Raw genomic sequence first — 24,445 nt, forward strand, 5'->3', positions numbered from 1 at the left:
GCACATCAAAGTGCAAGTAGATAAATAGGTACTGCTCCAGCAGGAAGGTAAACGGTGTTTCCGTGTGCTGCACTGGTTCGCCAGAAGCGGCTTAGTCATGCTGGCCACATGACCCAGAAGCTGTACACCGGCTCCCTCGGCCAATAAAGCGAGATGAGCGCTGCAACCCCAGAGTCGGTCACGACTGGACCTAATGGTCAGGGGTCCCTTTACATTTTTACACTAAGGTTACCAGACGTCCCCGTTCCCTGGGGACAGTCCCTGGATTTACACATCAATTCCAATACAAAATCCATTGAAATTGAAAAGTGTCCCCAGATTCATTGGGGGAAAAAATCTGGTAACCTTACTTTACATGCCGTGGTCTTTTTTTCTTCTTACAATTAAACCAGGCATTACAGTGGAAGCCAAATGAAATAGTGGACAAATTGAAATATTAAGAATGGTCTGAGGGCCATTCATGCACCACAGCAAAAGGGCTAATACAAACACCAAACAAGAACAACCGAAATATTTGTCAGTGGAGACATTCGAAAACAGAGATACCACTTTAGTTGTAACAGTATGTTAAAGGTAAGTAAAAATGTCTCAGCTTTAGACCCCTAAGTAGTAGCAGTTGCCAGTTCGACTCTACATATTTCCATCCTTATTTCAGACATCATGATATATCAGTATATCGTGATGTTTAGCTTTTGATATATCACAATGGTGAAAACCAGACATCACTCAACCCTACTGTGGATGGAAGCTATGCATGGAGAAGGGGCTAGTGGAAGCATGCTGCTGGTCCACTGCATCATTCTGCAAGGCAGTGGTTTCCCCTGCGAATATGCATGCAAAGCGGAAAGCCTATGCATGAGCAGCAGTGGATGCGTCTTATGCAGACATCTGAGCCAACACCATGCAGGCGTCTTGGGGACATGACCAGTGAAATTGGAAACAGGTCCAGCAGCACAGTCCCACTGACCCCTTCTTCTGCATGGAAGATGCCCCAGTAGGATTTCTTTCTAATGCCATTTGTGAATGAGTGATAGGAACACCATGTATGAGCTCATAGAACTGCAATGCAATGTTCAGAATTTTGAAATGGTGTCGCTCTTTTTGCAGTGAATTGCAACTAGTTTTAAATACCACCCCTACCCAACCCCCAGTTCTGCATAGGTTGCGTATATCCCCTGGTTTATTGCAATATTTAACAGTCTCCTGACACTGACGGTCATTCATTTCTGCCAATCTGTACTCAGAACTGGCGGCATAAATGGCCCGTGGCCCTTAAGAGAACAATAAATCACAAATAAAAAATACGTGTGGCTTTCTGTGGCTTTCTCTAGGACGTCAAATGAAATAAAAACATAAGTGAGTCATTTGAGACAGCTATATCAAAACACCTGTTTGGCTCAGATACTTATCAGATAAGTTGTGTAAGCCTGTTCTCTGAAGCCTTCACCCAGAGAACTTCCTCTTGGCAATATAACTTCCTTATATACATGCCGTGCACATTGATCTCGCCACCCAACAGAACCGCTGAAGGTCAGTTTTAAACGATCGCATTTGCAAAATGTCAGTGGCTGGTAATTTCTTTTTAAAACTGTGAGCATGCCAAAGAGTTTTGGGCCATTTTTTTTAGCATGCATTTAGAGCAGCAATGGTGGATACTTCTTGGGACTGCTGGGGTGAAAGGCAAGGAGCCCAGTGGTAGGTGGAATCAGAGCCAATGGCAGGCAGAGCCATCTAGAATTCTAGTTTTGTCCCCATCCTTCTGCCTACTAAGTTCTAGAAGGGCATAAACCAGGATGTAAATGCTTCGGTTTTCGAACGCACCTTGGGAGTCAAACATGCCATGTGACTTCTGTATTGAGTCTTCCTATTGAGTTTTTTGGTTTTCTAACATTTCTGAATGAGAATGGTCTTCTGGAACAGATTACGTTCAAAAACCAAGGTACCACTGTATTATTTTATAGTACTGAGCAACGAGGGTGGCAGGAATAATGAGACAAGTGACGACCGGCTTCACAGTTGTTCCCACATCTTGATTTTTTTACATAGCACACGCATACACATGATGATTCATGATATATCACTAAATATTATGAAAACATTACCACAATGTGGACTTGCCCAGCTCTAATCCACAGGGAATGTCTGCATGAGGCTACCATGGCCCAGTTAAGCCTTTCCTTCCATGGAATGGAGCTGCTTCCTTAAGGTTTAGTCCAATGCCACTTCAAGGAAATATTTGTGTCCATTGACAGAGCTGCAAGAGAAACAGCCCTCCCAACCTCCTGCCCTCCAAATCCCATCAGGGATGGCCTGGGATGATGACAACCCTAGTCCAACAACATATGCAGAGCACCAGGTTAGAGAAGGGAAGCAGACTTATGCAAGGAGAAAACCACAGAAATCAGAAGGTTAGGTCTTCACAGAATTGGGATTGTGTGTGTATATTTTACAGTGGTACCTTGGTTCTCAAACTTAATCCATTCCAGAAGTCTGTTCCAAAACCAGTGTTCCAAAACCAAGGCACGCTTTCCCATAGAAAGTAATGCAAAATGGATTAATCCTTTCCAGACTTTTAAAAACAACCCCTAAAACAGCAACTGAACATAAATTCTACTACCTAACGAGACCACTGATCCATAAAATGAAAGCAAGAAACAATGTACTGCAGTCACACAATCAATCCAACAGTAGCTGAACTGGGTTCCACACAGTCAGAAAAACAAAAAAAAGGAGCCACAAAAATGCAAAATAAATAGCAAAAACAGACACCTCAGCGTAACACTCATAACAGAAGTGTGGCGCTCAAATCGGAAGCGTTAACACTCAAAACGGAAGCGTGGCACTCAAAACAGAGCATGTTCAGCTTCTGAAAAAAGTTGCAAACCGGAACACTTACTTCTAGGTTTGCAGGGTTTGGGTACCAAGCTGTTTGAGTACCAAGGCATTTGAGAACCAAGGTACCACTGTACTACAATTTGGACTTTGATTGTCATCTTAAGTGTTGTCGCAAGTAGGTTCAAGTATAAGACACTGTCCTGCCTGTATGGTAGACTGATCTCTCTTATGTTAAAGCTTTCCCATGCCCTGCCAAAAAAATAGGAAAGAGGACAATGCTACCCATTCCATTACTACCTTGCTCAAGGTCAGCAAACCAGGTGGTTTATCAACCACCCCCAAAGCGCTTCTTCTGAAGACAGCGGCAGTGCAGGATGAAGCCCACATTTGTGTGGAACTATGCTTGAAAGCATCATGGCACAAAAAATAACTTAACAGGAAAACTAAGATTGCTTGCCCAAGGGTACCGTTTTCTTAAATTTCCAGGCTTTAAACTCATTTTTAAGGAGGAGGAGGCGACAACATTGAAGTAGTGCCTGTCATAAGAAATAAACGTTTCTGCATGCCTACAGAAATGAAGCCTGGTTAGAGGGAAGCACAGCAGGAGAAACGCACTTGACAGGCGCGATCAAAAGAGGCCACTGCGTCTGAGCAAGAGGAAATGCAGAGTTCCCGCAAGCAAAAGGAAAGAAGAATTGTGCCACCCAGCTCTGCCTTCCCTGAATAATTCAAGGCAAAATCAGCTCTGCTTAATTTCACCAGATTTGTCCTTTGTGTTAACACTTGGCCTTGGGTGTTCCTTGTTCTTCAGTGAGTAACTGTCCCAAAAGGACCCTCGTACCTATGGGACCGCCTCTCCTGGTATGCCCCGCGGAGGACCTTAAGGTCCATAAATAGCAACACTCTAGAGGTCCCTTGCCCTGAGGAAGTCAGATTAGCCTCAACCAGGGCCAGGGACTTTTCAACACTGGCTCCCGCCTGGTGGAACGCTCTGCCTCATGAGACCAGGGCCCTGCGGGATCTGATTTCTTTCCACAGGGCCTGTAAGACAGAGTTGTTCCGCCTGGGCTTTGGCTTAGAACCAGCCTGATCCCCTCCCCCTCTTTCCTTTTCCTTCTGTGATGGAACCCCTATTTGGGGACTTCCCTGGCTTTTTTCTGGCCCACGTAGGACCAGTCTGCATAGTTGGCCTTGGTGAAGATTTGACGTTTTCTCCCCCCAAACACTTTTTGATCTGGGCTTCCACAGAAATGAGGCTGCATTTTAAGCTGTACTTTAATCCTGTTTTTAAGTTGTATCTTAATCAATTGTTTTTATACCTGATGTTAGCCCCCTGAGCCCGGTCTTGGCTGGGGAGGGCGGGGTATAAATAAAAAAATTATTATTATTATTGAAAGAAAAGAGAGATGGTTCCATTTCTCCAGCTAGGTCAGCACAGGTATAGCTAGTAGCTGTGACTGGGATGGCAGCTGGAAAACCCAAGCTTAATTTGCTTGGCTGCTGGGAAGAAGCATGAGACTCTTAATCTCAAGGTCGTGGGTTCAAGCCCCACACTGGGCAAAAGATCCCTGCATCGCAGGGGTTTGGATGAGACAACCCTTGTGGTCCCTTCCAAGCCTACAATTCTATGGTTCTGTTACAATGAATACAATAGTCATGGGCTAGATCCAGAGAACAGCTGGCACAACTCGGCTCATGCAGAAGGGTTTTCCTGGTTCTCTATCGGCAACACTATAGTCTCCTATGCCCCCCACCAAAGCCACTACAGAGACTTGAGGACCCTCTGGAACAGGGTGGGTTGGGGCAAAGGGAGTTGCAACTGGGAAGGGAAATGGAAAGAATTTGATGAGGCTTCCTTACAGAAGTGCCTTCCCGCTCACACAGGACACCTCTGGAACTTCTGTTGAGAGAACCTGGGAATGCCAATAAATAATAAAAAATAAAAACAGATACCCAATTTCAATCTGTAATAAGTGCAAAACCAGTGCCTGAATTCTATCCTGAAAGGGTGTTTGAGAGTCTTCATCTAATGGGCACGGGGCGGTTTTAATGAAGAGCAGCGGCATGTTCAAAAGCAAGTAATTAAAGGCAATGAGCTCAGTCCACATTAACTGAATTATCAACAATATGCTTTTCCTCTGAGGAAAAAGAATGTGTGCTTCAGCTGACCATACAGCCAACTTGATTGGACTGTCATGTGTCACAGCGCCACCCAAAATGCTCTGCAGTTCATGCAAAGCTCAAATATATTACTTATTACATGATCAGCATTTGATGTGCTTTGAGAACCCCAGCACTACCCAGTGGAATAGCCAACTGCTGGATTTATATCAACAACATTTACAGGTAAGGCACTATCCTTAAGACTATAGATTAGTTCTCTGGATTTCCAACAAGATACTCTGAAGTAAAATGCATAGTGAAAACTGAGAAAGAGAGCTGCATAACTGCAAAGCAGGAAGGGATATGTTTGTGCTATGAACATGAGCAATATTGCATCCTTGTTTAAAGTCACTACAGTGGACGCTCAGGTTGTGAATGTGATCCGTGCAGGATCCGTTCGCAACCCGCAGCGCTTGCAACCCGCAGTGCCACGTCTGTATGCGCGCAGGTTGTGTTTCGGCGCTTCTGCGCATGCGCAAAGTATGATTTAGCAATTCTGCGCATGTGCGAGCCTGAAACCCAGAAGTAACCCATTCTGGTACTCCCGGGTTCGGTGCAGTGCGCAACCTGAAAACGTGAAACCTGAAGCATCTGTAACCCAAGGTATGACTGTACACATCTAACAACTACGAGAAGACACATATGCGGCTGTTAAAACTTCACAGTAGCATATGTCAAAAAGTTTCCCAAGTGGCACTGAAGTAAAAATGTGGAACAAAACAATCCACAGGTGCACACCAGTTTTTAGCATACAGCAAAGTGGTCTACTCAGGCCTGCCTTTGGAGACTGCAATATACGTTGCAGATGTGTTTGGAACTAACTTGGAACAGCTGATATGAACACCATTCTCCAGTCCTAAATAAACATCCACAGATGACCAATTCCCACCCCAAGTCAAAAGTGCTGATGTGTACCTTTAAAGCACTTTTACAATTTGGGATTTGGATGCCTGAAGTTTGCAGTCTGTCACCCAAACCAAACTGGCCATGTGCCAGGATTAACTTTGGAGGCCATTGCCCAAGTGCCCCGGCCTCAGAGGTTAGGCAGAGGACCTCCCAAGTAGAGGTCTTTCAGTTGCCTTTGAAACCAACTCACATTTTTCTGACACCATGCTAAACCCATGATTGTTAGTCAGGTCTCTTCAATCCTGTTCAAAGTTAAATTCTGTTGCTTTGCATTCCTCTTTGACCATTCTGGATCTTTGTTTTTGATCTTTGTTTTTTTACTTCATCAGTATTTTTATCTTTTGCAAACCTCTGTGAGGATTTATCAAAAATCGGTAAGTGGCACAAATATTTAATACTGGGCCAAAGGAAGGAGGCCACTCATATCAGACATGGAAGTGAAAATTCAAGGGTTCCCAGGTCTGCTGCTCATATTAAGTAAATTGAGTGCAAAGGTCAACAGAGGGTCTCTGCTCTAGTAAACAAGATTAAACATAAATGACCAATCTAAGATTAATGTGGGTGGCCAGTTACTGTAATCCGATTTAAAAAAGGAAAAAAAGGAGAGAGGGAGGGGAACAGCCATCCAAAACCTTTGGCTGAAAGTTCGCTCACAGGAAGTACTCTTGTTTGCAGAGCTGCCCAGTCAGCAAAATCTGCTATGGAGGAAGAAAGGAAGGCAAACTTTGGTCCAGGATGGGACTGGATTGCTTGACTTAGGCCAGACTCTTCTCCCCAAAATGGTATCTAGCAGTACTAGACTTCCCTGTGCCTTTCTCCAAGGGTTAAACTTGACAAATGCATGTTCACAGAAAGCCACACTAGTCATAGCTCCCTTCACACAACTAGCAAGTGTGTAAATCTTCCTTTTATAGAGAAAATAGCAGTTGATGGAGAAGCTTTGGATCAGGACCATGCTGATAGATTGGGGGGGGGGGTGTATTTAAACCTTTGATTCCTGCTCTGACCCTGATCCAGATAGGTCACCCTTAGCTGCTATTTACTATTTTTAAAAACCCCAATCCACTGGCACACTTGTTGGTTGCATGAATTGTGACAAGTCTAGCTTTGCAAATACAGAACAGGAAATGGGGAAAGGGGGAAATGGGGGGCTGAGTGAAGGCCATTCCAGCGAACAAATAGCTAACAAACTGCTAAAAGAGAACAGCTTTGTCCATCGTTACAATCTTTCTGTGCAATATGCAGGAAGGGAAAAGAACATTGGATACATTCTCTATTTGGGCAGCAGGAGAGCAAGACCCAATTGCAGTTGTTTCTACACCACATTCAGGAGAAATCTGGGGTTCTCTGCAAGTTTGGCCATGAGATCAGGAATGACAGACAAGCTTTTCTCCAGGGAAGCTTTTCCCCTGCAATCTGTGGGCATATGAAAGTAGTTGAGTGTGTTCTAAACTGCCTCACCCCAATTGGATTGTGTGCCCTACAATATGCACCAAAATTATCTGCAACGCAGTGGTGGACATTATGTGTTTCCATAGCTCCACCAGTGGGCTTTCAATAGAACGCAACCTGGAGTTTATTGGCAGATGACTTAATGAGTCAGTTTGGACAATTATGTCTTGACTTAACAAAGCAAGATATGAAGGGCTCATTCCCCTGGACATACAGCACTTTGTTATTGCCTTCACACAATTAAACCAGGAAGCCACCAATTAACCACAGTTTCCCATTTCATGTGAAATCAGGAAACTATGGTTACCAGCTTCATAACAAGCCTGACTATTAAACAAACTTCAAACCAGGGATAAATACCCTGGCTTCTTCCAAAACTGGCAACCATAGCTCCCTAGTTCAGATGAACTAGGAAACTAAGATGAATCCTAGTTTAACTGCAACTCACATGGATGGCGGAACAAAGGGGCTGTGTATGTGTGTGAGCAAAAGGCTTGTTCGTCTCTTGGCTTATTAAGCAGAGAGACAATTGTGCAAACGTGGTTCAGGTAAAAGCAGGTCCCCTCCAAAGAAAGCATGAAAACCGCTGCTTTATAATGTCTCAAAATCCTTTGCATCATACAGCTACTTCAGCCAGGATATAAGGGTTTCACAGATAAGTGGGGAAATGAGGTAAGAAAAGCTCAAGATTGCTCATGCTCAGCACCATCAACTTGGCATCATTTGTCTGGATAGTTCACATCCATATTTATTCTGAAGTAAAAACAGCTAGGATATTGCCAGCCTGTGCACCCATGTTGTATTTCAATCTGTTATTGCAGGAGACTCTAGGATTTGATGGGTGAAGCAACAATGCCTTCGATAATAAATAAATGCTTCACGTTCAACGCTTACTTCTAATGAGAAATAATTTTACATGCACTGTTGATGCCGATATTTATAAAGACAGCAAGATCATTAAAACGATTAAGGGAGCAAGAAGACTACATTCCAACACGGATTTTCCCATGATCCTCTTGACTAAGCAGTCCACTCAAAGGTCAATTTATATAGAGTCTATATACCCACAGTCTTTAAAACAACATAAATTTATCTTGAAAATGTGTGTCGGGTATATGTTTGTTATAAACTCAGCTACTTATTGAGGAAGCTCACATTCTAAACATGCCAAGTTTGGAAATTCAGGATTCAGCCTTGGAGTGAGGGCTGGTGGAAGCAGAAGAACTATCAGTGTTTAACTACAGTGACAAAGCGACTCATCGGCCATTAAAGAAGAGGCAAGACTACGGTTGTTCTGAGAGGGGGAAGTTAAATACAGAGGCTAGACAAATTCTGAGTTTCTGGGGGAAAGGTAACTATGGGTTGATACAACCACAAATAGAATATAGATTTTACTATAAGCCAGGAGAGAATGGCGACCATGATGTGGGTGAGGAGATTCCTCCCTCTCACATTTGAAAAATAAAGCAAACCCTCCCTCACAATGTAGGCTGGGTTTAGTGCCAGGAAGCACAAATTGCTGAGCAGGGCTGTATCTGTGTAGTGTGGGCAGAGTTGATGCTAGCCAGCTGATGGAGGACATTTCCCTGGTAGAAGGGGCACAAAGAGGCAGCTCTTTATAAACTGAGAAACAACCAACCCACGAGTTTTCCAGTTTTAATGCTTCATTCGTCCTATCTGGGTACCAAAACTTTTGCTCTGCCTGCACAACTTTTCTGATGACCGGTTGGGGTTTTCCTTTCTGAACAAATGGCGGCTTGTGCCCAAATTGAGAAACGTTCCATGCCCCTTAAATATCTTTGTGTTCCTCCAGCAAGTAAATGTCAGAGTTATTCACATACACTGGGGGAAACAGAATTTTTTTTGGGGGGGGGAGGTGGGGTGTTTAATGCCTAATATTCCAGAATACGAATACTGCCAGAGAACAGGAGATTAGAAGAGGAATTGTGCATCTGCCTGAGCTCTGGGAAAACCTGGTTACTGTGATTAAATTTTGTCTGCAGCTAATGACTGCTGTCACTGGCACCATCGCCTCTACCTGCCATCTCTCTCTTGCGAACTGAGCTCACAAACTGACAGCTTGCATCTGTCCAAAGGAAGTGGTGCAAAACAGATGCCTCAAACCACATGCGCCAACCCCACCCTCCCTCCACACAGGATGGTGCTTGTACACATGCCACGCAAATGGAAACATTGCGGGTCCATTCCGGATCTTTCACAAATGTCAAGTTTTTCATGGTAGAAGAGAGAGGACAGCTCTTTCCCCCCGAGTATAGTATTGTGGAAGTTTAGCTAAATAATGAGGATGCCGTGTGTCAGAATGCCCCCTCCCCATCCAAAAAAACCCAGCAACTATACCACTTTACATAGTTACATGGGGAAAGGCCTCAAGTCACACTTCTCCAAAACAAAACATGAACTGAAACACAGTCCTCCTTTAAAATTTGCACATCTCTGAATTTTGCTGGGTAGTTCTCCAAACAATTGATGTGTACAAAAACAAACGTACTAGAGTAAAATGCATATATTCAAGAAATCAACATAGAAAAATGCATTATGTTGGAGGAAATTGCTTTGCAAAAATGGGGTTAATTAGGCCAAATTGCACACACACACACATGTGTATATGAGAATAAATTCGCTCCTGAAAGCTGGTGAGTACAATCAGGTTTGGAAACGTGAAGAAATTTTGGAAAAATTAGAAACTGCAAGGAACCAAAATGGGCAGATTCACCCATCCCTACTTGCCACATCCATGTTTAAGATTTTCAGCTCCTTTAAACTTACGTCAGCTCACTGCTTTACAGAGTAACTCTGGGACTAAAGTATAGATTTTGCAGATAATTATAGAAGAGACTATTTTGATGTCCCCCTGCACTTAACGCAGCACACCAGTAACGGGAAGCAGAGAAATCAATAGGAACCAGATTAAAAAGGCAAAGTTTTATTCCCGTTATTCACAGCACTGCTAGCTAAGACTGTAGATTAACTCTGTCTGTTGGACTAGATTTCAAGACACTATCTTTTATTCTTACGAAGGTAATGGAGAACAAAGGAGAGGTAAAGTTTTAAGAATAATAATAATAATAATAATAAATTTTATTTATATCCCGCCCTCCCCAGCCACAGCCGGGCTCAGGGCGGCTAACAACAATCAAATAATCAGTCAAATAATCACACAATCTAAAAATATTTCATTATAAAAATTAATTAAATCAAATTGATGGCAACCAATTAAGCAGAATTATGTGCAGGTTGCCAGAGGAGGGAGTCAGGCTGCGCCCTGACCAAAGGCCTGGCGGAACAACTCTGTCTTGCAGGCCCTGCGGAAAGATGTCAGGTCCCGCAGGGCCCTAGTCTCTTGTGACAGAGCATTCCACCAGTTTGGAGCTGCAGCCGAGAAGGCCCTGGCTCTAGTTGAGGCCAGCCTAACCTCTCTGAGGCCTGGGACCTTGAGGATGTTATTATTTGCAGACCGTAGGTTTCTCTGTGGGGCATACCAGGAGAGGCGGTCCCGTAGGTACGAGGGTCCTAGGCCGTATAGGGCTTTAAAGGTTAAAACCAGCACCTTAAACCTGATCCTGTACTCCACCGGGAGCCAGTGCAGCTGGTATAATACCGGATGAATGTGGTCTCGCAGCGAAGACCCCATAAGGAGTCTCGCCGCGGCATTCTGCACCCGCTGGAGTTTCTGGGTCAGTCTCAAGGGCAGCCCCACGTAGAGCGAGTTACAATAATCCAGTCTGGAGGTGACCGTCGCATGGATCACAGTGGCTAGGTCAGGACGAGAGAGATAAGGGGCCAACTGCTTAGCTTGGCGGAGATGAAAAAATGCCGCCTTTGTTATAGCTGTAATCTGCGACTCCATAGAAAGGGAGGTATCGAAGATTACACCCAAACTCTTAACGGCCGGTGCTGGCACTAATTGCACCCCCGCAAGAGATGGGAGTTGCCCCCTCGATCCCATATCGTCCCGCCCCAGCCAGAGGACCTCTGTCTTCGAAGGATTTAACTTCAACCGGCTCCCACGTAACCATCCAGCCACAGCTTCCAGACATCTGGTCAGTGTGTCTGGGGCCGAGTCAGGATGGCCATCCATCAACAGATAGAGTTGGGTGTCATCAGCATACTGATGGCAACCCAGCCCAAAACTCCGGACAAGCTGGGCGAGGGGGCGCATAAAGATGTTAAAAAGCATCGGGGAGAGAATTGCACCCTGAGGCACTCCACACACCAAGGAGTGGCGTGATGACAATTCCCCCCCAAGCGCCACCCTCTGTCCCCGACCAGAGAGAAACGAGCGCAGCCATTGAAGGACTGTGCCCTGGATCCCCACGTCGGCAAGGCGGTGGTCCAGGAGTTCGTGATCGACCATGTCAAAGGCTGCTGACAGATCTAGGAGAATCAGCAGCCCTGACCCGCCTCGATCCAGCTGCCTGCGGAGATCATCTGTTAGGGCGACCAGAGCCGTCTCGGTCCCATGACCAGCGCGGAAGCCGGACTGGAATGGGTCCAGAGCAGATGTTTCATCCAGAAACCTACCAAGCTGTTCAGCAACCGTAGTGTTGCAAGAGTCTCATTGGTATGAACACTCACAACAAATCACCCACCATACTGGCAGTTCTTTGTGGATTGAGGTGGATGCGGGCATGGACCACAGAAAATGTATGGAGAAGATTTCTAAACAAATATGGCTACAAGCCACAAATTCAGCTTGCAATGAGGGTAGCTATCAAGGTGCCCTAACCTTTGGGATGCTGTTAACAGAAAGGTCCACAATTTGTCATGACCTTTAGCACACAAAGCATTTCACTGCCTCCACTTCCCAAGGGAGGTCAAGACTGCATTTGTTTTACAGAGGAGGAAAACAATCTGAGTTGTATAACAAGGATTATATAGGGTTAGTAAAATAAATAAATAGTCACCTCCAGATTGAGTCCCTTCTCCAAAACTGACCATCGCATACCATAAATTCATGTTTGCACAATTGAAGTGGATTGAAGCGCTTTGTTGCAGCAAATCCGCTTTTTGGTATAACTTTTTGTAGTTAAGAGAAATTGCAGGGAAATGCACTAAAAAGTGTGGGACAATGACTTCTTGGTAGGAAGTATAGCTGCTGCAAAAAGTAATCAGGACGAATGCTATATATAACCTCCCAGCTAACAACTCGACGATATCCTCATATAAGATCGGGGTAAGCTTTATGCCAGTGAATCAGGATAAATGCTCAGTGAAAAGGTCATCTGAAGAAGACACAAGAGTCTGAAGTCTCGCCATTTCTGTGGATTGATGATGGAAGTGAACTAAAAACCTCTCTGGCCAAAGTGCATCTTTCCGCTGGACCAAGCAGTCCAGCGAACACACATCCACAGCAGACAGGAGAAGCATGTGATCAGCAATGTCAAGTGATGCCTCTGGTATTGGACGGCACCAATTGTCAGTGCAAAGATTTAAGGGTTGCACTGCTCCCTTGTGCCAGGGGCAGAGGAAGGGGGGTGCAGACCACCCTGGTTCCACCACTGAGGGGGGTGACAAAATGCTGGGTGGCACTCACCACAGGGCCTGCCGCGCACCCAAGCCACGCATCTCTCCTGGGAGTGATGCAGTGCCTTTGGCGCCCACAGGCTCCGCGCTGCCCCAAATGGTCCGCCCGGCATCTTTCTCTCAGTTGTAGGGTGACTGAGTGGGAGGAGGCAGGCAGATTCTGGAAGCCCCGTCCCTATGGGTGGCTCGCCCCGCCCCTCAGCGTGCCGCCCCAAGCACCCGAGCGGCTTCCTCTGCTGCTGCCTTGTGCCAAAACCAAACAAATGGAAAATTAGCATGTCAGAGAAGGCTACAGTAAAACTCTCTCGACCCACATTTTAATTGTTGGCAAAAAGGATCCATTCTCATTTTCAACCCTAACCTACTGCAGTCTCAAGGGGCACGGTCTGTCTGGCAGCAGGTGAGGCTCTTAATTGCTTAGCTGAGTTATATTAAAGGACAGCCAAGGTTTCTCACAGACACAAGTAAGAATGAAGATGGATACATAAGTAAATCAAGCCTTATTTATTTGCTCCAGAGCACAGAGTTCAGAAAAGACGGTGTCCAAGATCCGTTACAAAATTCTCTAGTTATTTTAGTCTTATTTTAATCTCCAAAAACGGGGGGGGGGGAGAGGTTAAGAAAACCCTGCTTGCATTCCAACAAGTAGAATTAATTACGGTTAGGGGTTTGTCTTACAGTGTTACTCCACAACAGGCATGGAGCAGAGTGGGCTTATTATTTTTCGGCCATAGCTATTATTCTGGTTTAGATGAGGTATGCAAATTCCCAGGCCTACAGTGCTTGCAACTGGGTGGCTTTAAAAAAGAATAAAAACATGGAAACACAAACACAAGGCTTGCATTACAGAGGCACAATTAAGGAGGGAAAACATCCACAGCTTATTTTTAAGCAGATGATTGGGCGGGGGATGGAGGCAAGAAAGTAATGCAGGGCGGCTGCTTTGTGGTCTACACAGTGGTTTCCTGTCAAGAAAAAGGCAACCATCTTGTGTGATGTCATCGGAACACTTCTCCCTGATCAACTTACACCTATCCTTTCCTGTAGCAGCTGCTTGACAGCTTACCAGAAAACCAAAAGTTGTTCTGCATGAGAGCTCCCTTCCACCAGTAGCACAAGCTGGATCAAAGCGGGGAATGCTAACAGAAAGACTAGTGTAGAGAAACCACACCACGGGCAGCTGCAAGGAAGGGCAAAAGCGAGAGAGAGAGAAGGTTGAGCCTCCTTTTTAACAGGCTTAGCAATACTAGTAGCATCGTTGCAATAAACTTCCTCCAAGCTGAAAGACCAGTTCCGAGGAAAGGCTTAGTTTTCCCTGCCTAAATTAAAATTCATGGAATCATCTTCTCTTGCTCCCAATGCACTTTAAAATTACTTGGTTCACAGTACAAGTTTGTCCAGCACATAATGGTTGGATGTCTCCTAAAGAGAGTATAATCCCCACCAACGTTCTTTTCTGGCTGGCATGATTCTTCATGCTTCAAAACTGGTTAGGAGGAGCAAGAATTCTATCATATTAATCCTTTACTCCGGGGTCAAACATTACTCAAAGCCACAACCAGGATGCTTGTCTCCTGTTGTTTGGAGAGCATCTTGAATTGAATCAATTAGTGCAATTGCTTCTTGCCCTGCCCCATCAAGACCTAAAACCCTTTCGTGCTCCCAGGAGCCTTGTGTGCTTGGCAAAGGTGTTTTGTGTTTGGGGGAAAAAACTACAATTCCGAGGGAGAAATCTGTTACGGCATTTGCACACGACACCATCAGCATGTATGCACCAACATTATAAAACTAGGAGAGAACAGCTTCCCGACTTCCACCAAGAGCTCTTGGCAAAAAGATCCCAAGCATCCAACAGATTCCAGCCAGGAAAGGTAGGTTTTTAGCTCTTTGTTCACCCAATATTCCCAAGCAAAGGGAAGATCACCCATCACTGTCCTCGAGGAAGGAGAGTCTCTTTAAGCAAAAGCCCTGGAGACCTTCTCTCTATCTTCCCTTTCATTTCTGAACCACATCCTACAAAATGATTTAACGTGGTGCTGACAAAATAACACCAAGGTTGCAGGTTCGATCCCCGTAAGGGACAGCTGCATATTCCTGAATCACAGAGATTTGGACTAGATGATCCACAGGGTCCCTCCCAAGTCTATGTTTCTATGACCGGAAACTATGAAAACAATTTCAAATCCAAATCGGGTAGAGACTGGGATAAAAAAATATTCCCTCAAAAGGCTGGTTGAAAAAGAAAGGTATTCAATAGGCACCAGAAACAAACAATGGAGATGGTGCCTACTAGATATATAATAGCAGGGAGTTCCACAGCGAAGGGGCCACCACACCAAAGGCCCGATTGCCTACGTCACAGGGCCTCCTGCAAATCTAGTGGTGCGGACTTTGCAGGATGCTGCCGAGCAGAGTGATCCATTGGGTATACAAGGAGTGAGACAACCTTTCAAGTATCTGGTGCCACTGCCTTCGCCTGGCAGCTTATTGGCAAGCACTGCAATTCTTTCATAAGTGGTGTAACATGATGGCACTCGTCTGCCCTAGTGAGCCACTTGAGCTGCTGCCTTTATACCAGTAGCAGCTTCCAGGGAAGGCAGCCCATCTGAAGAAGATTACCCTGTGGGGTTCCATGTAAAAAGGCAGCAAAATGGCCATTATATTTTTACTAATATGCATTTCCTGCCTCAGGCATCAAGTTCTCCATGAACCTCCTGAAAACGTAGTAAATGTAAGCCTGCTACAAAAAACCGAAACAAAAATAACCCTACTTAAGTCTGTTGCTTCTCTGGCAACCATTTAACACCAATTAAGGCCTCCACTTCCTTTCCTCCCTCCCATTTCCTGCCTTTATTATCCATCTTTGCTTCCGCTTCCCTCTCGCACTTTCAGAACTATGAAACACAATTCTGTTGCTGATGTAGATTTTAAAACATATTTGCGTCTTGCTCTCAGCACTGGACCATTTTTAAGTATTGCTTTTTTTAAAAAAAAAAGCAAAACAAATACACATTAAAAGCAATATCAGCTACCTGAGGCATTGCTATTGCCATCCTTAGCAGCCGGAAGGGAGAGGAGTTTAGTTCTCCCTTCGCTCAGTATCCCTCCTGCAGTGATTCTAAGGGCCACTTCCAAAATGGCGCCAGGAACCTTTGGGGTGTATAATGGGAACTTAAAAGCCCACATTGGCCAGAATGCCCATTTGTAGTACAATTGCCTCTTGTTTACTTCCTGTTCTGCTTGAGGATCAATAAGGGCTTAAATTGCCTCTTCAAAAGTTCTGTTCTTTTTGCACTGACGTTTATAGGTGCCTGTAATGCACACAAATGCTTTGGAGACTATAGGTTTTAGATTCATGTTAAAAAAATATCAACAGCAAAAATAGCCACTTGAAGATTTCTGTGTAGAAGCACTCCAAGAAGTGGGGGGGGGGGGTACCTAAGGCCTGGGGGCAGAATACAGCCCTTCAGCTGGCCCTTGGCCACAATAAGATCAATAAGCAACAAATAAATTGCACATAAAAGTGCACAATAAGAGCCTAGCTAGCAATATCGTGTGTGTGTGTGTGTGTGTGTGTAAAGGTAAGGTAAAAGTTAAAGGACACCTGGACAGTTATGTCCAGTCAAAGGTGACTATGGGGTTCTGGCGGTCATCTCGCTCTGCAGGCTGAGGGGGATGGCGTTTGTCCACAGACAGCTTTCCAGTTCATGTGGCCAGCATGACTTAACCGCTTCTGGCACAACGGGACACCGTGATGGAAGCCAGAGCACAAAGAAATGCCATTTACCTTCCCACCACAGCAGTACGTATTTTTCTACAGTGGTACCTTGGTTTGCAACCACTTTGGATTACAACCGTTTTGGATTATAATCACGTCAAACCCGGAAGTGCGTGTCCCCTTTTTTTTTTTATTACAACCAATTTTTTGGGGGGAGGCCCCATTGCCAAAAGCGCGCCTTGGGTTACAACCTGTTTTGGTTTACAACTGGACCTCCGGAATGGATTATGGTTGTAAACCAAGGTACCACTGTACTTGCACTGGTATGCTTTCAAACTGCTGGGTTGGCAGAAGCTGGGACAGAGCAACTGGAGCTCACCATCGCATGGATTCAAACTGCTGACCTTCCAATTGGCAAGCCCAAGAGGTTCTGTGGTTTAGACCACAGTGCCACCCACGTCCCTACACACACACACACACACACACACACACACGTGTACAGTGGTACCTCAGGTTACATATGCTTCAGGTTACATACGCTTCAGGTTACAGACTCCGCTAACCCAGAAATAGTACCTCGGGTTAAGAACTTTGCTTCAGGATGAGAACAGAAATCGTGCTCCGGAGGCGCGGCAGCAGCAGGAGGCCCCATTAGCTAAAGTGGTGCTTCAGGTTAAGAACAGTTTCAGGTTAAGAACAGACCTCCGGAACAAATTAAGTACTTAACCTGAGGTACCACTGTATATATGTCACACACATACATATACTCTATGAACAGCTAGTCTGAAAACTCCCTCCAACTTTTTATTTAAGCCATTTTGGAGGGCAAGGTTTTTGAATGTTGTAGTGTGTGATGGTCCTTCTCCCCCCATGATAAATTCAAAACATGGGCAAAGCTGTTTTGTGAATCTTAGTGAGGAGCTACTGGCAGGTGTGAGGGCCAATCAGGGTGGAGAAATCCCTTCACCCTCGGTTATGCTGCCTGGAAGTTGCAGTCCCTGATAGCAGCCACGATGAGGCTCAGACATGATAAGACTCACTGACTTTGCCACAGTCACTGCCTCTCAGTTTAACCAACCTCAAAGGGTTGTTGTGCGGATGGTGGGAGAGCCACGTTTGCCTACTTGAGCTCCTTGGAAGAGAGGTAGGATAGAAATTCGAACAAACTCTGTGCCCTTCACAATAACTCAAGGCTCCCATGGGAGGCTCACTGCGAGCAGCAGCGACAGCAACACAGCACTGTAGAAGATACATTGACAACAGTTAAGCAGCCTTTGATTGAAAAGCCCTGGGAATAAGACTACGGAAGGCTGGGAACCAGCGCACATCACAAGAGGAATATTTATTTGCAACAGTAATGCAAATAGGGCAACTATTCCTTTCAAATGAATAACAGGCCAGACTGCAGCATGCACAGTAAGGCCAGGTTTGTTGTGTACACTGGCAGAAAAGTGCAGGCGTGTTTTATAACACTTCTTAATAGGGATACCCCCCCAATGCCAAAGACAAACAGAAGGGAAAGCAAAACAAATCGCTCAGATTAGTGCACACACTTGTCCAATGCTGTGTCTCGAAAAGGGTCGTCTTCACTCCAAAGAGTTGCAATGTTCTAAGCAGCATCTGGAATTCACCCAGTCCTTCCAGTCCAGTCCAAAACAGCCTTGGCCATATTAACCAGAGATACCCTGTTCCAGATGAGCACAGCAGATGCGTAGAAGAAATACTGTAAGCACTGACATGGTAGCAAACATGCCGTTGCCAGCCTTACAGGACTGTCTTACCTATAGCTAATGTCTACTGATGCTACACTTATCTCTCCATCCCCGACCACAGACAAACAGGCATCCCATTCTTTCATGCAGGCAAACACGTCTCTCCCCCTGACTCCTAGCAGTGCCATTCCAAGCTCAAGGGTGTGAAGTACAGCAACTGCTACCAGTGAGAAACCAGATACTCCTATACAACTGTTCACTTCTTCCTGAGCTCCGGTACCTTCCCAAAAAGGGATAACAGAGAAAGGTGACAGATTCCTCTTAGAAGGAAGGTGCTATAGCAGAAGTTCTTCAGCTGTGGTCCATTGCCTACTGAGAGTTCAATCCTTCCAATGTGGGGGGCCTGGGGAAAGGCTGAGAATATCTGCACCCTGTGTTTGACTTTTCTGCCCCCACCCCACTGGCAATGGAGATGGAGGCTGTTTAAGCCAGGGCCAGATTATCAAAATAGGCTAGCCAGACCCCTAACCTAGGGCCAATCATTTTTCATAATACAGTGCCTCTAGAAAAAGCGTACCAGTTAAAGGCAAGGCTACAGTTATTAAGATATAAATAGATATTGTTACAGAAATTAAGGGGCAAATGGAGGTCAACTTGGGAAGGTAGCCCATCTAGGAGAAGGAAAACTGGTCCTAAACCTCTGGTGCTCTGAGGGATATCTTCAGGAGAAGAAAAGGCTAAGGAGTAAACCCTACACACAAATCCAGACTCGAGTCCCTAAGACGATTGGATGGTACCTTGTATTTTTCCTTCTGACAACTCCTGCAGCCAAGCCAGTGCCAAACTTGTTGCTCTACTTTCCTTCGGACCATGTCAGTGGGGCCAAGAGGGGAGTCTTGCTGCCTGGGCAGCCCAGGACCTTCAATACACACTGTCCAGGCTTGCACCCTGGAGAGGTCACTTCAGGGCTGTTAATGCAGAGGTTTGATTTTACACACATACACACACACCCCAGAGGCACACTCCATTGTCTCTTAGGACAGACAGATGACAACAACAGGAGTTATTAATGTAAGAGTTATGTGTATGCTTTGATTTGTAGGACAAAAATAAAAGCGTATTAAAGTACTCCACACCAAGATTGCAGAAGTTTTCAACTGATCCACAAGGATCGGGTGACCTCATCACAGAGTTCATGCCACCCCAATGTGCTGACTGGTGTCTTCCAATCAAGTCGCCCATGTGCAAAATCATCAATTGATGGGTGGCTTCAGAACTGTCAGCCACTGTGATGTGTCTGTTGCTGCTGCTACCTTGGCTCATTGCTATGGCTATTCTTGCGCTTTCTGCCAGCAGCAACAATGTTACATTGATGTTAGGCCTTGTGTAGCAGGACCATAGGATCAGCCTGCCAGGCAAGACCTTGCCGTTTCTCTTCTTCCGGGTGCGGTTGAGTGCTTTGTAGTCAGCATATTTTCGCCCTGGGAAGGAAGGATTTTGTGTCTCAAAATCAAACCTCCTTGCTGACTAAGCAATGGTGTTGCCTTTCCACGTCAACAAAAAGGTGATCTCTGCAATACAGAATCTTTTTGTTTTCAAGAGCATACGGTACTTTCAACTCAGTTCCATCCACTTTCTCAGCTAACACAGGAACATGCCGAGTTTTGATAGGCACCGCTGGGGATTTTTAAATATCTTAATATATGTACCATGATTAGGCACTAAGGAAAGGCAGTTGATGAATGTTTATAAATCCGACATCTAATCAAACTCTCAAGTTAGAAGTGAGCATTCCCTCCCACCCCCTGCCAAAAAATAAAAAAAATAAAAAAGCACTGCCTTAGGGATGCTTCATCACCAACACATTTGTCTAGTCAAAGATTCCAAGCTGCTTTGCATAATTCCCCAGAGTGAAAAAAAACACACCAAGCAACTCCTATTTCAGCTGCTCTGGAGTTTCCCCTGCCTTTTCCAAGGCACAGAACCACAATCAAGTGGGATTGAAGGGTTCCACAAAAAGAACCACATCCATCTGCTTTTGTGGGGACAGATAAACTTTGCTTCCAAACTCTACATCTAATCAAGTCACCCTTGTTTGAGGTAAGAAGGGATTCCCTTTGATTGAAAGCCGTTGGTGATGATGTTATGTGACTTGGGAGGGGTTTTTATTTTATTTTTACACCTTCCACTGAAGCAGAGAAGAGGCTTGCCCAACCCTTCAGTGCATACCAGCAAGTCCCTTTGGAGTTCAAATGGAGTCACTCAAAGATACGCAGGCATAAGATAAGCAGCCTTAGTTTATATTATTTAGGTGTAGTGCACCTGAACACTGGACCAAAAACAAATGAAGCATTTTTAAGCAACCTGTTGCCCAAAGAACGTTGCTTCCCATCTAGCTCAACAAAAACTGAACATAGAAAATTCTCCAATTTCTAACAATTTACAAAATGTAGCATCAAGGCAGAAGGCTGCCCTTCATACAGTTTAACAAAGCAACTCTATGCATGTTTACATGGAACCAAATCTCCCTGTGTTCAGTGGGGCTTACATGGAGGGAAGGAGTGCATGGGACTGCACTATATTCAGATGGGATTCAATCACATGCCAGCAAATTCAAGTTGCATAATTAAAGTGGATTTGCATAGCAAAATCCACTTCCTAAAAAAGAAAAGGTGGGGTGGTCAGTTTTGTGATAAGAGTGATGGGAAGATGCACGGGTTTGTGATTGCTCAGTGGAATTTTTATACCCGCAAACAAATGGGAAGGAATGCTGAATAAATTGCCAACATTGTTTCACCTCCCTGCAACTTTGTGCAAACAAATAAGAATCAATGCTCAATAAACAGGTCATATGGAAGGGATCCAAATCTCCCCTAGGAACAGGGATGGTTGCCAGAGGAAATTAATAAAAATAAAAATTATTATTCCTTGGACTTACTAGTCATGGGGGGGTGCTTTAGAAGGAAGAGCTCAACGAAATGGGCAGGAAGAATGTTCTTCTCTGGTAGTTTCAGTGCTGGTCTCTCCTTCCTGAGGAAGGACACACTGTTTTCCTGTAAGGAAGTGGGCCTTTGGGAATGCACTGGTTGCTGTTGGCAGGAGACATCAGCCACTTGGCTACATAACTAGGCTACACAGCCTCCCAAGTGTCGAAGGGAGCAGAAAGCCAAACTGGAGCAAACTTTCCATTGCAACCCTTCCTTTGTAGCCAGGATTGCTTATCACAGAAGGGCACCAGCATCACTTTGCTCAGCGCAGTACAAGGCAGGGGGCTTGCAACACCCCGGCAGCCAAGTTTAGCTGGATCAAACAAGCTAGCTGGGTTTATCGGGACACTTTACGCAGCACAAACAGACCCCAGATTCCCTGGAAGTGTTTCGTTTCTGTGCAATTAGACCCTCGCAAGGCCGGGTGTGCACGTCTATTTCGACATGGGTACATGTGGCCGGAAACGGCTTCCCAAGGCGGCGAGGTGAGCGCGCTCATCACACGTGAACAACGACCTGCGTCCACAAGAGTTTTCCTGCACGGGGTGGGGGAGAGACCTGCTTGCTCACGCGCCCCGTCCGTCATTCGACGACGCGGGACCGGGGCTGCAAAGTGACAGCCGGCACACACCAGCACCTCCTTCCCCCGCCAGAAGCGGCGGAGGATGTTTGTACAAACGCGGAGCTTTTCTCAGCACTTGTTGCCGATCTCTCTCTCTCTCTCTCTCTCTCTCTCTCTCTCTCTCTCTCTCTCTCTCTCTCTGCCCCTGCTGGGCAGAAACCGGCAGCGAGTTGGCTCTGCGAGCCCCAAACATTCTCAAACTCGAGACGGGAGCCGCCTCTTCCGCTGATCGCCCGCAGCAATAACGGGGAAGCGAAAGGCGAGAATGCACGTGGAGCCGCCATCGGGGGGCCCGCCCTAAACCGGTTCTCTCCCCCCCCCCCGTGTGTGTGTGTGTGTGTGTGTGTGTGTGTTGCATGGACGGCGGGGACATAACAGCAACAGCCCCACATCCCCCCGCGCACTGCCATTTGCACGAACACTGCCTAGAATCACCAGCCAGCTCCCTCCATCCTCCCCAGCCGACAGCACGTCGGAGTCGCCCCTCGGGAAGCCTAGGGCGCCCGTCAGCTGGTTCCAGCCAAGCACCGGTCGCTGCTCGCCTGGGCTGAGGGCAGGCGAGATCCCGGTCCCCGATCCTGCCCCGCGAGCAGAGGATCGGCCGCGCGGGAAAGGAAAGGGAGCCCGCGCCCTCTCTCTCTCCTTCTCTTTCCCCTTACAAGGGCAATGAGAGTGTGGGGAGCATCCGCCCTGGAAAAGCAACAGCTTCCCCACCCACCTCGCAGCCGGCGGAGGCCCAGACTGGCCAAGCGCGGATCCCTTACCTTTTTGCGCGCACTCAGCAGCAGGCGGTTTTAAGGTGGCGATAGATCCCGAGGCAGCATTAAAACCAAAAAATAAATAATAAAAAAAGAAGGGAGGCGGAGAGATAGCGGTAAGCAGCAGCAGCCAGCCGGCTCAGTCACGCTGCAGAGGCGGGGAGGGGAAAGGGGCGGGTTCGAGCCTGGGCGCTCAGGCACCGCCAAGGAGGGAAAGAAGGAAGGGGGCGCGATCTCCGGCTAAATTGTGGGCTGACTGTGACGTAACAATCGCGGCGGGAGACAAATGGGAAGAGCTCTGGCGAGAAGGGGCGTTGTGACGCCACGGGGGCTGGGAGAGGGTTAGGGAGGGACAATGGAGCGCTCGGCCGGGGGAGGGAAGGCGTGAATGGGGAAGGTTAGAGCCGCCGGGCAGCGCCAGCGCCTGACCTTGAGGCTAGGCTCCTGTGCAAATTTGCATGAGCGCAGTTGGCAACAACAAGCCCGTGTTGGTGCATATTTCTGTGCGGGCGAGTGTCCGCCCATAGGGCTTCCTCCCAAGTAAGGCTGATGTGCTTCCCATGCAGAGCTAGGCGCGTTTAAAAGCGCGTTTAAAAACTCCGGATTAGGCTGCGCATAGGAATGAGACCGCCGCCGTGGGTCTCCTGGTTTCCAAGCAAACGCGCACGGCTTTTCCTCTCCTCTCCTTTAAGATAAATCCTAAGGCTGCGAGCCGCTGGGACATCCAGGGGAAACCCCGAGTTAATTGTGTGGAGGCAGAGTTCTGAATAAACGCCCGAGACTGCGCTCTAAACCTCCCGCGGCATCTGGCGACAGCTCCAGGGGCTCGGGCGGTGAGGAGCCTAAAAGTTTCCAACTTTTGGAGGGGGATTAGCAGCTCATAATAACTACGAAAGGGCAGAGGAAAGCAAAAGCAAAGCGACACCCTCTTGAAGCGCCCGCGGATCCTAACTAACTAAACAAGATTACTTGGCAGCGCTGAAGGGCGATTTTTTTATTTTATTTTTTGCACCGTCCTGCTTCGCCTAGGATCAGACGCGCGGCATAGGCTGAGCGGAGCGCTAGCAGGGGAGACAACCGGGTTGAGCGGTCCTGTGGAAGTCAGAGGCCGGCCGGCGGGGTAGGCGGACCCACACGACAAGTGGGGAAAGGGGAGGGCGGAGAGTTGAGGAAGGGGGGGGGGAGTTGGAGGCCAGATTCCGCCACTGGAGTGCGGAGCTATTCCGAAGCAGCTGGCCGATGGAGCAAGGGGATGCTGGTCGCCTGGAAAGCGCGCAGGTTGCGTAAAGCCTTGCTCTTCACATCCCCCCCCTTCCACCCGGTCCCTTCCACGCTGGCTGCAGCCTTGCCCTTCGGCCCCGTGGAGATTGGGGGGGGGGGCGTTGTCGCCCTTGAGTTCCCAGTTGGGACAGATACCTGCGGGGAGGGGGCAGGGAGGAAGAGCGAGACTTCGCTCCCCTTCCTCCTCACCCCGCCTGCCGCCGCCGCACCTCCTCCAGAGCGGAGGGCGGGCCCGGGCTGACTTCGCTTGTTTCTCCAATGCGCTGCACACCCCAGCCCGCTGCTCACCCCATTTACCCGGCGGCGGAGGTGTCCAATCGGAGCGGCGAGGGGGAGGCGCCTCGGGATTTCGGGTGGGGGGATTCGAGCGCGCTGACCCGGCCACCCGGCACCCGGTTCAGCGGACTCTGGGGCGGAGCGGGGGAATGATGTGGATTTTGGCTAAGGGCGTTTGTGGTGCCTGAGAA

The 24,445-nt window shown here is 46.9% G+C and overlaps 1 protein-coding gene across 2 annotated transcripts in view; it reads right to left on the reverse strand.

Moving 5' to 3' along the window:
• Positions 1-23,809, reverse strand: part of ELOVL5 (ELOVL fatty acid elongase 5) — a 74,032-nt gene extending 50,223 nt beyond the window's left edge. Inside the window, exon 1 of one of the 2 annotated variants that reach the window (XM_081189215.1) lies at positions 23,667-23,809. The gene's annotated coding sequence lies outside the window, so the exon portion shown is untranslated. Of the gene's footprint in view, positions 1-22,703; positions 22,955-23,666 lie in introns of those variants that run through there. The other variant, XM_081189214.1, reaches the window with a different exon arrangement.
• Between the last annotated feature and the right edge of the window lie 636 nt (positions 23,810-24,445).

This window comes from Podarcis bocagei (genome assembly GCF_964188305.1).
Source record: "Podarcis bocagei genome assembly, chromosome: 3".
In the NCBI taxonomy this organism is placed as follows: Eukaryota; Metazoa; Chordata; class Lepidosauria; order Squamata; family Lacertidae; genus Podarcis; species Podarcis bocagei.